Consider the following 14809-nt stretch of genomic DNA (forward strand, 5'->3'; position numbering starts at 1 on the left):
CCATGCGCTTCTTTCATGCTGGTTAACAGCATGAGAGAAGCGTCTGGATTGGTTAGGGGAGGTCTTTATCAGAGAGCATAAGCACAGGAGCAGGACGCACAGCCCGTGAGTGAGTACCTTTTTTTTTTTAATGTGTGATGCATGTGTGTGTAATGCATGTGTGTAATGTATGTAAATGTGTAGTGCATGTAAGTGTAGTGTTTGTGTTTTAGTTAGTGTAATTTGGGCTTCTGATGGGAGGGTTGGTTTACTTTTGGGTTTTGGAGGAAGGTTTTTTTTTTGCGAAGTGGTGGGGCACTTCACTTTAGAAGGGTACAGGCCGCCACTGGACCTAGAAGAGACTACAGGCAGAATCCTAGGTTCTCCACAGTATATGAAAGAACCAGAAAGAGTAGCCTCAAGGTGAGTGTCTCCCGGGAGAAGGTAATTCCTGCATTTGTTTTTATTAGCTATACACCAGTGACACTCACACATCACCTTCCCCCTCCTCACCACCTCACTCTAGTACCGCCTCTTGCAATGTCTTTCTTCTTTCCACTTTCGGAAGGCTGCTCATTGCAAGATGCTCAACCCTGTAAGGATGAGATCACAAGTGAAAACCCACTCACTGAGAGAGAAGTAGGAATATCTTGACAATAAGGACTGAGCAAACAGTGACTAGTCTTAGGCGCCTGAGAGGCTGAAAACGTAGTAATTAAATCATGGGTCAAAGGTCAGCTGATGTCATTATAGTCCAGGTCGGCGGATGAGAGATACAGTGGAGTCATCAGACATTTAATGACCTTTAGTAAGTTTCTTAGTGGTTGAGGAAGCTAGTCCCAACGAGTGGTGCTTTCTGCATGAAGCGGTCTACGACCCAGTCTATGGGTCTCTCGAGCGGCTCTCGGTGCCTGGTTGGATGGTAGGACTGATGAAGTCCAGCCTGTTAATTTAGGACATGGCCATGAGTGGATTTATGATCGATGCACAGCATTTTATTTTAAGATCTCATTCCGATGGGTAGTCAATAGGCATCTTACCATCACTGGAGACATTTTAAAACTTTGCCTCTTGGAAATTACTCGATTACTTCTCAATTTATACCCGACCTCTTTGGCTCATCTGTTGTACCACTTGTTTTCCAGTTCTGTTTTACCCCTCCCCAGCACTCTGAGATGGCAACTTGTGTTTTGAGCACTTTACAACTAAATAATTAAGATTTGGTCTGCAATATCTTATGAGACGAATGGAACATCTGATGTCTAACCCCATCTTTCTGACAAAAATATCCTAATAGCCCATCGTAGTAGGCTTTACCAGCCATTAAAGACCCACTCTAGCATTAAAGATCCAAGACAAAGACTTATTTGAACACTGGAATGTTGGAAGCTTCATTGAAGACAAAATTCCAATGTTCCTCTTTCTGTTTCTCCTTTTTTAATTTAGAACTTTTCACCCTCAGCCCTTCTGCCTCAGGCTATACAGTTGTTAAAGGCCCTCCCTCTCTTTATAAGACCTCCCTTGCAGCTCAGGCTTATAACTCGGGCTTCCAGCCTTTAACAACTGGTATAGCCAGAGACAGAAGGCTATAAGGAAATATTGGCCCTCAATTTGACCTCAGCTGTCTTTTTTAAAGACCGCTGAGGAACCGCCACGCTGAAGATCACCAGTGTAGGTGGTTTTACACACGGCGTATTATGACTGCTGGCAGCCCTCCGTCCTTTTTCGGACGGAGAGCCGCCAGCAGCCATACTGGTGGTTGGCGGGGAAGTGGAGGCTGCTCCACCTCCACGGTCCTTTAAATTAAGATTTAATTTGTCTCTACTTGCCACTTTTTTCTGTATTATTGTTATATTGACCCTAGGCAAAGTAGAGTTATAGGGTACCCCCTTTTTGTTACAGTACCACCTCCACCGCCCGTCATCAGAACACCGCCCACCGAATCACGTTCCATGATTCAGTGTGGCAGTGTTCTGGTGACGGGGAGCTGGCGGCGGAGCAGCCCCCATGGATTCCGTCCCCTCCCGGAGGATCAACGGACAAGGTAAGTTGATCATCCGTTAGGGGAGGGGGGTGGGGGGTGTTGTGTGTTGTGTGCGTGCATGGGGGTGTGCGTGTGAGTATGTAGAGGGGGTGTGTGAGTGCGTGTATGCATGCGGGAGGTGTGTTGTGTGTATGGGAAATGTGTGCGGGTCAGTCTGTGTGCATGTCTGTTTGTATGTGTGTGGGTATGTGTTGTTGCAGTGTATGTGTGCGTGTAGGGGTGTATATCTGTGCATGTTGGGGGTGGGGGTGGGGAGGGGGTGTGTGTCTGTGCATGTTGGGGGTAGGGGTGGGGAGGGGGGTCCTGCCACCTTTGGGGCTGGCAGGGGGGTGTGGGGGGAGGGCTCGGGGATGGGGGAGGGGGGTGGGGGAGACCCCTATTAGTGCCAGGGAAGGAATTCCCTGGCACTGATAGTGCCTACCACCATGGATTTCGTGGCGGTTCCAAACCACTCGAAATCCATGGCGGTATGCAGGGTCGTGATACCGCCGGCAGTCTGGTGACGGCCGCCGGGTTGAAGACCGAAGTCTCCAGCCCAGCGGTCTTCACCGCCCTGGCGGTCGGAGTGGAGAAGTGGCGGATGACCATGGTGGTAACCGCCATGGTCATAATTGCATTTTCTGCCGGCCGCTTGGCGGTATTACCGCCACTTCTCCCCCGTCCGCCAGGGTTGTAATGAGGGCCATTATGTGCCAAGGACCTAAAGCAGTGGTACTCATATGCTCAGGTGCCTTTCTGAAATTATTTGAAGCATATATCAATTAACTCTATTTGCAAAAGAACTTCCTCAGGTCATGGTGTAGCCAATTGCAACCTTTAATGTAGTGGTGATGCGCAAAGCAGATTAGTGCAACTTTAGGACACTTTGGGCATCTCCTAAGGGACAACATAGGAACCTAGGCAGTTTCATCCCAAAGACAAGGCTCACTTCAGTTAAAAAACATACTGGTTTGGAGTCCAGCAATGTGACAAAAATGTCCATTAATAGCCCAGGCACCAAAGTAAAAGTAAGTTCCATTAGAGAATCAGACAGTTAAAAGATTGTCCACATGTGCAAATCGGGGCAGTTTTGAACTTGTAAAGACTTGTTGTATAGGTGGTTTCCAATGTATGGGAGACTACATTCCATTAGTGCTTCCTGCAGGCAGTGATAGAGCAATCAAGAATAATAAGCATTGGCAAAGCCAATTTTGCTCACCTCTGCAAAAGTTATTGGCTTTGCTAATATGCTTTAGCGATGTTGTACACCTGTGTGGCTGCTGTTCAGCATGGCTAAACGTTAGTGGCATAGAGGATAGTGGTGTGGAGTTGATTGTTGTAGTGTAGAGTGACGTAGAGTGGAGTAGAGAGTAATTGAATGGAGTGGTGTAGAGTGAAATGGAGGGCGCAGAGTACAGTGAAGGGTTGAGGCATGGCTTTAAGTGGAGTGTTGTGGAGGGCCGCAGAGTGAAGTGTCATAAAATGGAATGTCAGAAAGAAGAGCTTCATGAAGTACAGTGGAGTGTCTTGGGGTGAAGTGTCATGGAGTGTCGTAGAGCGGAGTGTTGCAGAGAGTTGCGGAGTGTCATGGAGTAAAGTGGGGTAGAATTAAGAGGAGTACAATAGAGTGGAGTGGGGTGGAGTAATGTAGTGGGGAGTAGAGTGGTGTAGAGTGGAGTAAAATGGAGAGAGTGTTTAGGAGTGGAGTGGCACAGAGTATCAAAGAGTGACGTGGCATCATGTAGAGTGGAGTATAGTGGAGTAGTGTAGAGTGGAGTGGAGTGGAGTGAAACGGCATAGAGGGAACTGTATAGAGTGGAGTGGAGTGTCATGGGGTGGCATAGAGTGGAGTAAAGTGTTGTAGACTGGAGTGACATAGAGCGGAGTGGCATAGAATGGCATAGAGTGTTACAGATTGGAGTGTTGTAGCATGAGGTGTCAGAGAGTAGAGTGTCATACAGTAGTGTGGTGTGTCATAGGGTAGTGTGGAAGATCACAGAGTGGAGGGTCGTAAAGTGTCATGGAGTGTAAGGGAGTACAGTAGAGCAGTTTAGAGTGGAGTGGAGTAGAGTAGAATGGCATAGAGTGGAGAAGAGTGGCATAGAGGGGTGTGTAGCAGGGTGGCGTAGAGTGGAGAAGGGTGGTGTGTCATAGGGTGGAGTGGCGTTGAGAGGAGTATCATAGAGTGGACTAAAGACACATAGAGTGGAGTAGAATACTGTAGAGTGCGTAGAATGGCGTAGAGTGGAGTGGTGTAGAGTGTCATAGAGTGGAGTGTCAGAGTAGAGTGTCAGAGTGTTGTAGAGTAGTGTGGAGGATCGTACAGTATTGTGGAGGTTCACAGAGTGAAGGGTCAGTGAGTGGAGTGGAGCAGAGTGGAGTAGAGGAAAGTAAAGTAACATAGAGTGGGGTACAGTAGAATAGAGTGGAGTGTTGTATAGTGGAGTGTCCTAGAGTGGAGTGCTGTAGACTGGGGTTGTGTGGAGTGGAGTGGGACAGAGTGGAGTGAGATAGAGTGCAGTGCTGTGGTGCAAAATGTCAAAGACTGGTATGTTGTAGAGTGGACTGACATGGAGTGGAGGGGTGTAGATTGGAGTGGTGTAATGTAGAGTGGAGTAAAGTGTCGTAGTGGAGTAAAGTCGCATAGCGTGGATAAGTGTGGCATACAGTAGAGTGGCACAGAGTGTCATGGAGGGTAGTAGAGTGGAGTGGTATAGTGTGGCATAGAGTAAAATGTAGTAGAGTTATAGAGTGAGGGACATAGAGTGGAGGGGGCGTAGAGTGGAGAGGTGTAGATTACAGTGGTGTAAAGTGTTGTAAAGTGGAGGGGCATAGAGTGGTGTAGAGTGAAGTAGTGTTGTGCAATAGAGAGGGTAGTAGTAGTGTGGAGTGACAAAGAATACAGTACAGTAGAACAGAGTGGAGTGACATAGCATAGAGCGGAGTAAAATGTTGCAGAGTGGATTGAAGTGTCACAGATTGGAGTAAAGTGTCATAGAGTAGAGTAGAGAGTCATAGAATGGAGTGGAGTAGCGTAGAGTAGTGTGAAGTGGAGCAGATTGGCATAGAGTAGAATAGAGTGGTGTAGAATTTTGTAGGGTGCTGTGAAGTGGCATAGAGTGTGGTGGAATGTCATGCAGAGGAGTAAAGTGGCATACAGAGGCAAACAGTGGAGTGGCATAGAATGTAGTAAAGTAGAGGGATATAGAGTGCATAGAGTGGAATAGAGTGTTGAGTGGCATGGAGTGCAGTTTTCATGGGGTGTTAGTTCACTTCCATTACAAACAACACATTTTCAATTGAAATGACCACTACATTTTCACAAGCATACAGGTTTACAAATAAAACTATAAAGCACACAAACAATAATGTGTGGAAACTGGATAACCTAATGTATTGATTTGTTTTGATCGTATTACAATATTTGTTTCCACCACACTTCAGAATTCCAAAAAAAGTGCTTTATGTTTTCTTTTGTAATACTGATATATTCTGAAATATGTGCACAGTTCATTTACAGGCCTTTACATTTTGTTGTGTTCTAAAAAAAGCCTTTCTTTTCACACCCTAAGATTGTCATATAAAGGTAAACACCAAGCTCCCTTGGAATACAGAGTCTGACATTTGACCTCCGTACACTCAGCAAATGTGACAAGATAAGAAAAACATATAAAGATCTGCTTATAGAAAGCAAATACTCATAAAGAATACTGTAAATGGGAAATGCTCCACGGAAGGGATAACGAAATGCTGGACAGCCTAAAACAAGTAAAGCCAGTAAGTGGAAAGCAAGCAAATGTGAGTTACAAACCACATAGCCAATGGTAAGCAATGGGTGGATTGCATTCATAGTTCAGCTTTCAGAGTACCCCCAAGAAGTCTTTAGAAACCAAACAGTAGGCCCGGGTGAAGCTCACAGAGTTCTACTCCAAGAAATTCTACAGAGTTGGTTAAAAACTCAGTGGAATTCCGGGGAATTCTGCATGCAGCGTAGTGCTGCCTAGTTACCAGTACCACCCTGTGCCAACCCTGGTTAGCACTTCCTAGATTGGGCGCAAGTCTCCACCTGTCCTGCACACTTCTTTTCCCCAACTGCCCTCCTTCATAAACTTGCTATAGAGGGCCAAACACACACCATGTCTTGCACCAACCTTTCAATCGCTTCCTCTGCACTTACACAGAGCATCAGACTACCCTTTCTTTAGGGCCCAGCCAGCACTAGTCAGCAGCAAACCAGCTCATCACCAGCAGGCTGGTATTTTCACAACGTGCCTAGCCTTGCTTGCCACTGGGCTCTAAGGCACTCTCTCATTTCACACACATCGGGCGGGGCTGCCAGACTACCACTCGGCAGTTGACCCTCCCCCCGGACTCCAGTTCTTCCTGCTGGCCCCAGGTCTGTATCTCATAACACCATTTCCTTTCCCAGGGATGCTGGGGAGACAGGTTCTTTTCAAGTCAGCTCTGAGTGCATGTTTTCTTTTTTTGAACCACAGAACTCCCCCCTCCCATATTCAAATTCTGTCCATTCCCAACGCGGGCCCCATGTACAAACAGAATGAAAAAGCGAAGTAAGGCAGGTCTTACCTGCTTCAAAAATGCTGTCTGGGTCCAGGGTCCCCATTGCCAGCGACCTAGCTCTCTGCCTCCCTCTGTCCAGGGCTGCTGACGACAGTGAAAGGGAGGAGGCCTGGATCAGGAACTGGCATCGGGGTAGGCACTCAGTAGCAGCTCCATGCGGACTGGGCAGAATAACATGCCACCCAATTATGGGCCACACTGCGCAAGCACAGATTGTCTGCGCTTGCACTGTCTGACCCATAACTGGGCTGCTGAGTAGTTATGGGCAAGCACTGACAATCTGCGCATGCGCTGTGTGGCCCATAACACTAGTGCAGTGAGCTGCGCTCCGTTAGCTGGGCTAAAGGGTCCTTGGCCAAACTCCACGCTCCAAGCAGAGCCCACAGCCCAACTCTACCATACAGCTGCACTGTGTGGTAGGCTTCGACCTAAAAACTGCCACACCAGACTATAAAACAGGCCCACAAACATCCTAGAAAACCAGCCCACACAGTGGTCTGTCAGATGAACCCTTCCGAAACTGCCAGATTGCTCTACAGGCCACAGTGAGCTTGTTAATAGGAGGGTTGGGCGCAACTCGAAGAGTTTTACTCTGCAGAATTCCATGGAGTTACATACAAACTCAGCTAGATTCCACAGAGTTTCACCCACTCAGTAGCGTGCAGGGATAAATGGCTATAATGGAACTGAGGCCTTGATTTATACTTTTTTGCGCCCCATTTGTTTAATTTTTTTACGCAAAAGCGGCGTAAACTTACAAAATACAATGGTATTTTGAAAGTTTGCGCCACTTTTGCGTCAAAAAATGCCGCAAATGCAGTGCAAAAAAAGTATAAATCAGGGCCTGAATTTGATAACAGACAGTCTGTTGTCACACAGCTTGAAGGCAATTCAGATCAAAATGTGCCTGCTACAAACAGGAGCCTCAATGTTTGATCCACTGTTCTAACCCACTAGATATAAAATGTATCATGCAACCAGTCATTTTTAGGACTCTAGCATGCGCACATGCCATACATAAATCAGAAAGGAAGTACTCTGGCTGAATGGCCAAAGTGACCGACATTACAAGTGGGGAAATAAGCAGGTTTGAACCCCATGTCTGCTCAACACCCCGTGTTTCTGGGCAAATTGTCTAATCTCCCCATACCACACTGAGGAATGGACAAAGGAAATGTGGGAGAGCGGAAAAGTTTGGACATATCAAACACTGTAGCCAAAACTCAGTTCAGTGCTGAGAATTGGATGCCAGCATGCATTAACCATAGAGTAAAGGTAAACATCTTAAACCATTCATTATTTTTTGGAGTGCCCATGTGTATGCATGAGCTGCCAGTCACTTCCATTCGATCCCACAAGCAATAACTCCTCTTCAGTGCATCCCCCAGCACCCTCCCCAAATAACACAATACCCTTTGCTGCTAAGTACAATAAAAAGAGAACTCTCCTGAGGTGATCGACAGACCTAGCACTGGGATACTGCTGTCCCGCTAGTATCACAGCTGAGTCAAGCTAGCAGGACCTGTTTAGCAGAGTGGCTGTCCTGGCTGTAGGTGTTATATGTGGAGGTATGTAAATGTATATATAAATATATATTACCCAGTGGTGGCCATTTTACTTAGGTCAGCATTTCCACAGGAAATGTCTTTTCTGTTTTACCTATAACTTTGGCACCGTTTGACAAATCTCCCCAAAACTTTTAAAACGGTGCGGCTTTTGCCTAGTTTGTATATGGAAAGTTTCGGAGTGATCCGTCAAGCAAGGCCCGAGAACAAAAGGGGTTCCCAAAACGCAAAATCCCCATGCATTTTTCATAGACATCTTTAGGCAATGCTACAGCAAAAACTGCTGAATGGAACTGCATAAAATTTGTCAGGAAGCTAGATGGTCCACAGGTTGTGCCTTTTGTGATTTGGTGTAAATCCATTCAGTAGCTTTTGAAAAATTAAGGTACAAATATATTTTTATATCTGGACAGTTGGGACCAAGGAACTCCTGAGAGAGCCTTCTGGAAGTGCCTTCTCAAAAATGAAGCGTTTTGATTGACCCAGGGAGATTTTTTCCTCTTGGGAGCGATTGCTTTGATTGGCTGCCAGCAACATGAGAAAAAAAGTTACTGGCAGCCATTACAGGACTCTGAGACTTATGGGCAGATTTATGAGTCAGTTGCATTAACCTTGTCTATGCAAAGGGGCGCAAGAGTAACACAACTACTAAGCCCGATTTATCAAGCAATGCAAGATCACCTTGCAAAGCCCTGCATGGCTTGATAAATCTGGAGTAACGCAATGCAGTGTAAATCACTACATAGCGTTACTATGCCCCAGGGAGGTGTTCCATTAGTGGAGCATGGGTGCTCCCACGCATTCACCCATGGATTATAGCACATTGCCACATTTACCATTGCTACTAGCTCTGGGAATGGGTCAAAATACTATTCCTCCCCAGTTGAGGCGTAACAAGAGAAAGGAATATGCCTCAGAGGATTGTGTTTGTGCAGGTGTGGTGACCTTTCTGGCACAAAAGTAATCCTGTCTCCATAGGAAACACCCATGCACCATAGCGCAAGGGTGCCTGCATTAGTGCTAGGCAGTATATTGTGTGCCAGCGCAAGAGAAGAACAGGAATGTGCCACACAATGGTAAATACGGTGTGTTCCTGACCTTTTCTTTTCACGCAGTGCAGCGCAGGAAGGTGGCTTGCTGCGCTGTGCTGCATGGGACCTCTCGGCCCCTCCTCCCTTTTTTGTTGAATTTGGCCCAGGGGATGGGGTTCATGTGGCCTACTAAGGAGGGGAGGGTGGCTCCCCTTCATATATATGTATTGCCTTTGGGGGATTAAGCCCCTGGGGCCTGCTGTCCAACCTCTATGCCATATCACCAAAGGCTGTGCATGGCGTGGGGCTGGCAAACTGTGGGGGGTTATCTGCCACAGGGAATGTACACAGAGCATGGTCAGAGGCCAGGACCTGTGGCCAACCTCACAGCGTGAGATTGGTTGTCTCTGGGGGTTGGAAGCAGACCCTGCAGCCAACTGTCCGTGGTGCACGGCCAAACACTGTGCGCTTTGGGGGTCTGGCTTTACATATGGTAACAAAATATTACCCATAGAAACTCACTGAAAAATCCAAAGGTTAAAGCAACTTTATAGTTAGGTGCTATGTTCAGTAACAAGCTATCATTTTCAACTAAAAAAATACAGAAATTCATCAGTTATATTTATCTAAAGTAACTATAACTCGTGCCCTAAGGTAACAATAACTGGCGCCCTCAACATGCACTGCTAGTTTCCACACATAGTACATCATTCATGGGATCTTCTATGACATCATTGATAATATCACTGCAATATTTGCAATTAAGTTATTGATGAGAAAACTGGGCATGGTGGGGTCACGAGTTATAGCTACTTTAGGGCACAAGTTATAGAACCTTGAGTTAACTATATGTGGTGAATTTCTGTGTTTTTCATAGTTTGAAAAGTTACATTGGTCCTGAACATTTCATCTAACTTTAACATTACTTTAACCTTTGTTTTTTTCACTGGATATAAATTTATATATACTGTGACATTATTAGTGCATGTTAGAAAGAGCATTGCACATTCATTACTAAACTCTTGGTACACGTTGGACAGACCATATTAGGCAACATACTACACAGCACAGATATGCCTTCTATAGGTTCCATCATGCTTATAACAACACACATTCCCAATCCCATGTGAATGCATATAACCTAAAATATCATGTAAAAAGGGAAGCTGTAGACACTTCCAAAGTGGTACAGAAGTGAGCATCACCACACTCACAACAGCACTCTCCACCAGGACAAACCACACACACCTTACATCAGAGCATATGAAGGCTGAATCTTTAACATGCATCCAGTACAAGCCTACACATGCTACTGTCCAGCTATTACAGCACCCAAAAGCACATGCTACTCTTGATGTCCTACTTATGACCCTCTACTGCTGATGTCCTACTGATGATGCTCTACTGGTGATGTCCTACTGATGAGGCTCTATTGGTGATGTTCTATCGATGAAGCTCTACTGAAGATGTCTAATGATGAAGCTGTACTGAAGATGTCCTACTTATAAAGCTCTACTGAAAATGTCCTAATGATGACACTATTCATAATGTCCTACTGATGACACTATTCATAATGTCCTAATGATGACAATCTGCTTATGATGTCCTACTAATAACACTTTACTCATGATGTGCTACTGATGAAACTCTATTCATGATGTCCTATTGATGACACGCTACTCAAGATGTCCTACTGATGATGCTCTATTCATGATGTCCTACTGATGACACACTACTCATGATGTCCTACTTATGGCACTCTATTCATGATGTCCTACTGTTGACTCTCTGTTCATGATGCCCTACTGATGACCGTGTACTGAAGATGTTCTATTGATGATGCCCTACTGAAGATGTCCTACTGATGACACTCTGTTCATGATGTTCTACTCATGACGCTCTGTTCATGATGTCCTACTGATGATGCTGTACTATTGCTGTTAGTGTGGTGCACCTGGAAGATTCTTTCAAGAGAAATTAGACTGCTGTCCACAAATAAAACACAGAACATGATGTCCTACTGATGACACACTACTCATGATGTCCTACTGATGACACTCTATTCATGATGTCCTACTGATGACTCTCTATTCATGATGTCCTACTGATGACCGTGTACTGAAGATGTTCTATTGATGATGCCCTACTGAAGATGTCCTACTGATGACACTCTGTTCATGATGTCCTACTGATGACGCTCTATTCATGATGTCCTACTGATGACCCTCTACTGAAGATGTCCTACTGATGATGCTCTACTGAAGATGTCCTACTGATGATGCTGTACTGAAGATGTCCTACTAACGACACTCTATTCATTATGACCTACTGATGACCCTCTACTGAAGATGTCCTACTGATGACGCTCTACTGAAGATGTTCTACTCATGATGCTCTGTTCATGATGTCCTACTGATGATGCTGTACTATTGCTGTTAGTGTGGTGCACCTGGAATATTCTTCAAGAAAAATGAGACTGCTGTCCACAAATAAAACACAGAACAGTTCCAAAGGTGTTGCAGTGTCATACCACTGGCACACTGTGCGCTGTAAATGACAAATTAAAATAAATCAGATGCAGCGCCTCCAGAGCTGGCACATGCAAAGAAGCAGGGTATCAAGCAGCTGCCGCAACAGGGCAAGAAGAGGAGGACTGCTTCCAAGGGATCTCACCATGTGCCATCCAATAAACACGGCGGCCCATCAGCTTCCCTCTGGCTATTGGACTGCTTCCAGGTTGGATCTCAATGGATGTCATCCAATAAACATGTTTGTCCATCATTTTCTCGCTGTTGATCAATCAGATGTCTGCCAGGGTGGATCTAGCCAGACGTCATCCAATAAACATGATTGTCCATCAGCTTCTCACTGTCAATTGACCGACTGCCAGGGTAGACCTCACCAGACGTCACTCAATAAACAGGTTCTCACTATCAGAAACTGCCAGGACAGCTCTCCACGCAATAAACATGACGGTCCATCAGCTTCTCACTATCAGATGGCTGCCAGGATGGATCTCCACCCAATAAACTTGACAGCCCATCAGGTTCTCAATGTCAACCATTTAGACAGGGCAGCAACATTTTGATTGTGGTCCTCATCGTGGATAACTTGTAAGTCACCACCAACATTAAGACAGCTATAGCTATGCTATTGAAGCTATCAACTGTCCTCAACCACTGTGCAAACTTTGCATGTGATGTTTGCGCAGTTCAGTTAAAGTGCAGCAGAAAATGAATGCACTGTTATGGCATGTTATCACTGGTCGGTGTTGGTATAATAAACAATTTCCACTAGTGTGGCATCAGGGCACTGGAACAAGGTATCAAATGGCTCCACTCTCTCCTTGACATGAGATGGGGATGTTTTCAAGGACATCTTCTATGCAACACCAAACTTTCTTATGTCATGGGTGCAGTTGACGGCACTTACGTCCAGCTGTTGCTATCTAAGCCAAAGCAGGACGTACTCTACCTTAGGGTGAGCCAATGGTCAATACTTAGTACCACACTTATCAGCCCTTTGTACTGGGGCAAAGTTACCAAAAGTTACATAAAGTGCTTTTTGATAATTACTTTCTAGTGCAAAACTTTTCAGCGCTGGAATTTTCCTTAAAGTAAGTCATAGTGACGATTTCTGCTACTTTGCATCAGCGGGTTTCGAATGGGTGGTACACGTGCAAACACTGGTGGGTTTTGTTGTAAATCCCATCTACTAACATTTCGAGGCAGAGCTTATGCACCAACAAATTATACCTCCCTGAGGTAGGCACAAAAAAGGAGAAACTTGTACTTTTCTCCAAACTTTTCTAACTTTGCATGTGTGTGGTTGAGTACAGCCCAAATGCAAAGTGGGAAACGTTTAAACAAATGTTTAGACCTAGGGCCTGATTTAGTGTTTGGCAGAGGGGTTACTCTAACCGTGACAGATATCCCGTCTAACGAACTATAAATCCCATTATTTTCAAAGGAATTTATATTTCGGCAGACGGGATATCTATCACCGTTGTGACGGAGTAGCCCATCTGCCGAAATCCAAATTAGGCCCTTAGTATTTTGTTCTGGCAAGATACTCTTCTAGTACAAAACTTGTGCTAGACTCATGCAGGCACCTTTGCACTACAGTGCAAAGGTTTGAGCGGGGGGGAGAGACAGACAGAAAGTGCACCAGCGCCTGGGGAGAAGGCAGAAGCACCATATTTTGTAGAACTGGGACTTTCCAGCTCCTTCCTTTAACAAAATACAGTGCGGCAACTTTGGTTGCATTGCGTGAAGGAATAGTAAACTTGCCCCTTAACGCTGTCTGACTTGGTAAAAGTTCAGGTGGAGCGAGAACCGGTGATCTTTGCGCACGGTGCAATCTAAGTCCACACTCCTTGCACCAATGGCTGCTCGTCCCTGAGACAGTGGCTCTCGCCTCGGGAGGAAGCGCAGAAAGTTTATTATTATTCCTATACCCCACCCCTTGCACGTCAAGCAGCCGTGGCGGGACGTCCACCTGTTTAGCCGGAATAGCCGCAGCATTGAGAAGCGCGGACAATTAGCGCGCAATCAGGCCCATTCATGCGAGCATCTCGCCAGACAATCAGCATCCCCTGCGCACTCGGAACGAGGCATTCACCATCCCAGCTTCCGCAATCCAGCTGTGCGCTGTCACTCAGCGGAGGCAGCAGCTGTGACACCAATCACTGCCCCCCGCGATTACAGGCTGCGCCACGGCGCCCAGTGGGCGGGGTTGGGACACGTAATTCTGCAATAGGAATGGTAGGTCTGGAGCCATGGGGTCATCACCCAGTCCGCGCCATTTTGCAGCCACAAGCAACATATTATTGGCCATGCCCAGGGCTGATACGTGCCTGAAGAACGTGATGAAGGGCCCCTGAGCCTGCCTTATCTCACAGACATCCATTGGCCTTGGACTGAATGGGCCCCCTGAAGATTTGGGCCCCCCGGAACTTCAGGGGCTGCCAGGGCCTGTGTTACGCCGCTGGTCATTACCAGCCACCTGGGCAGAAGACATAGAAATAAGACTACATTGTGAATCATACATAAACATGCACTGAGTGCTCAAGATTGTCTTCATTACTTCTAGTATTGACTGACCTCATCCCAGTCCTGACTTACATAATGTGCACGCAAGGACAAAAAGAAGGTTTATCAAGCTAGTATCAACTAAAAGGGGCCCTCCCTTCCTGGAAGAAGTGATGAACTACCAGTACCAGAATCCACTGCAGTATATACACAGTGTGTTATGGCCAGAGCCCCGTATTGGCAGAGAGGCAGAGTGGTATGTAAGGGCTGGGAGGGGGAAGAGTGGAACAGGATAACTGATGATTAATATAATGGGGTTGTTGGCCTGGTGTTGTCCTTCTTCCTAAAGTTCTTCCCTTCACGAGAGATATCAATCCACACCTACATTCCACCCATAACCTAGAGCTAAGTCACAAAGGACCAAACTGCTGCACAATCATGCAACGCAAAGTATATTATTGTCAACCAAACTTCACATCTGAATAGACTAGCTGTAAGAACAATAGTTCTACTTTAAACTCCTAGTCAACCAATCAATCAATCAATCAGGATTTATAAAGTGCGGCAAATCACCCGTGAGGGTCCCAAGGCGTGGGGGCT

Source organism: Pleurodeles waltl, chromosome 10, assembly GCF_031143425.1.
Source record: "Pleurodeles waltl isolate 20211129_DDA chromosome 10, aPleWal1.hap1.20221129, whole genome shotgun sequence".
NCBI classification, from domain to species: Eukaryota; Metazoa; Chordata; class Amphibia; order Caudata; family Salamandridae; genus Pleurodeles; species Pleurodeles waltl.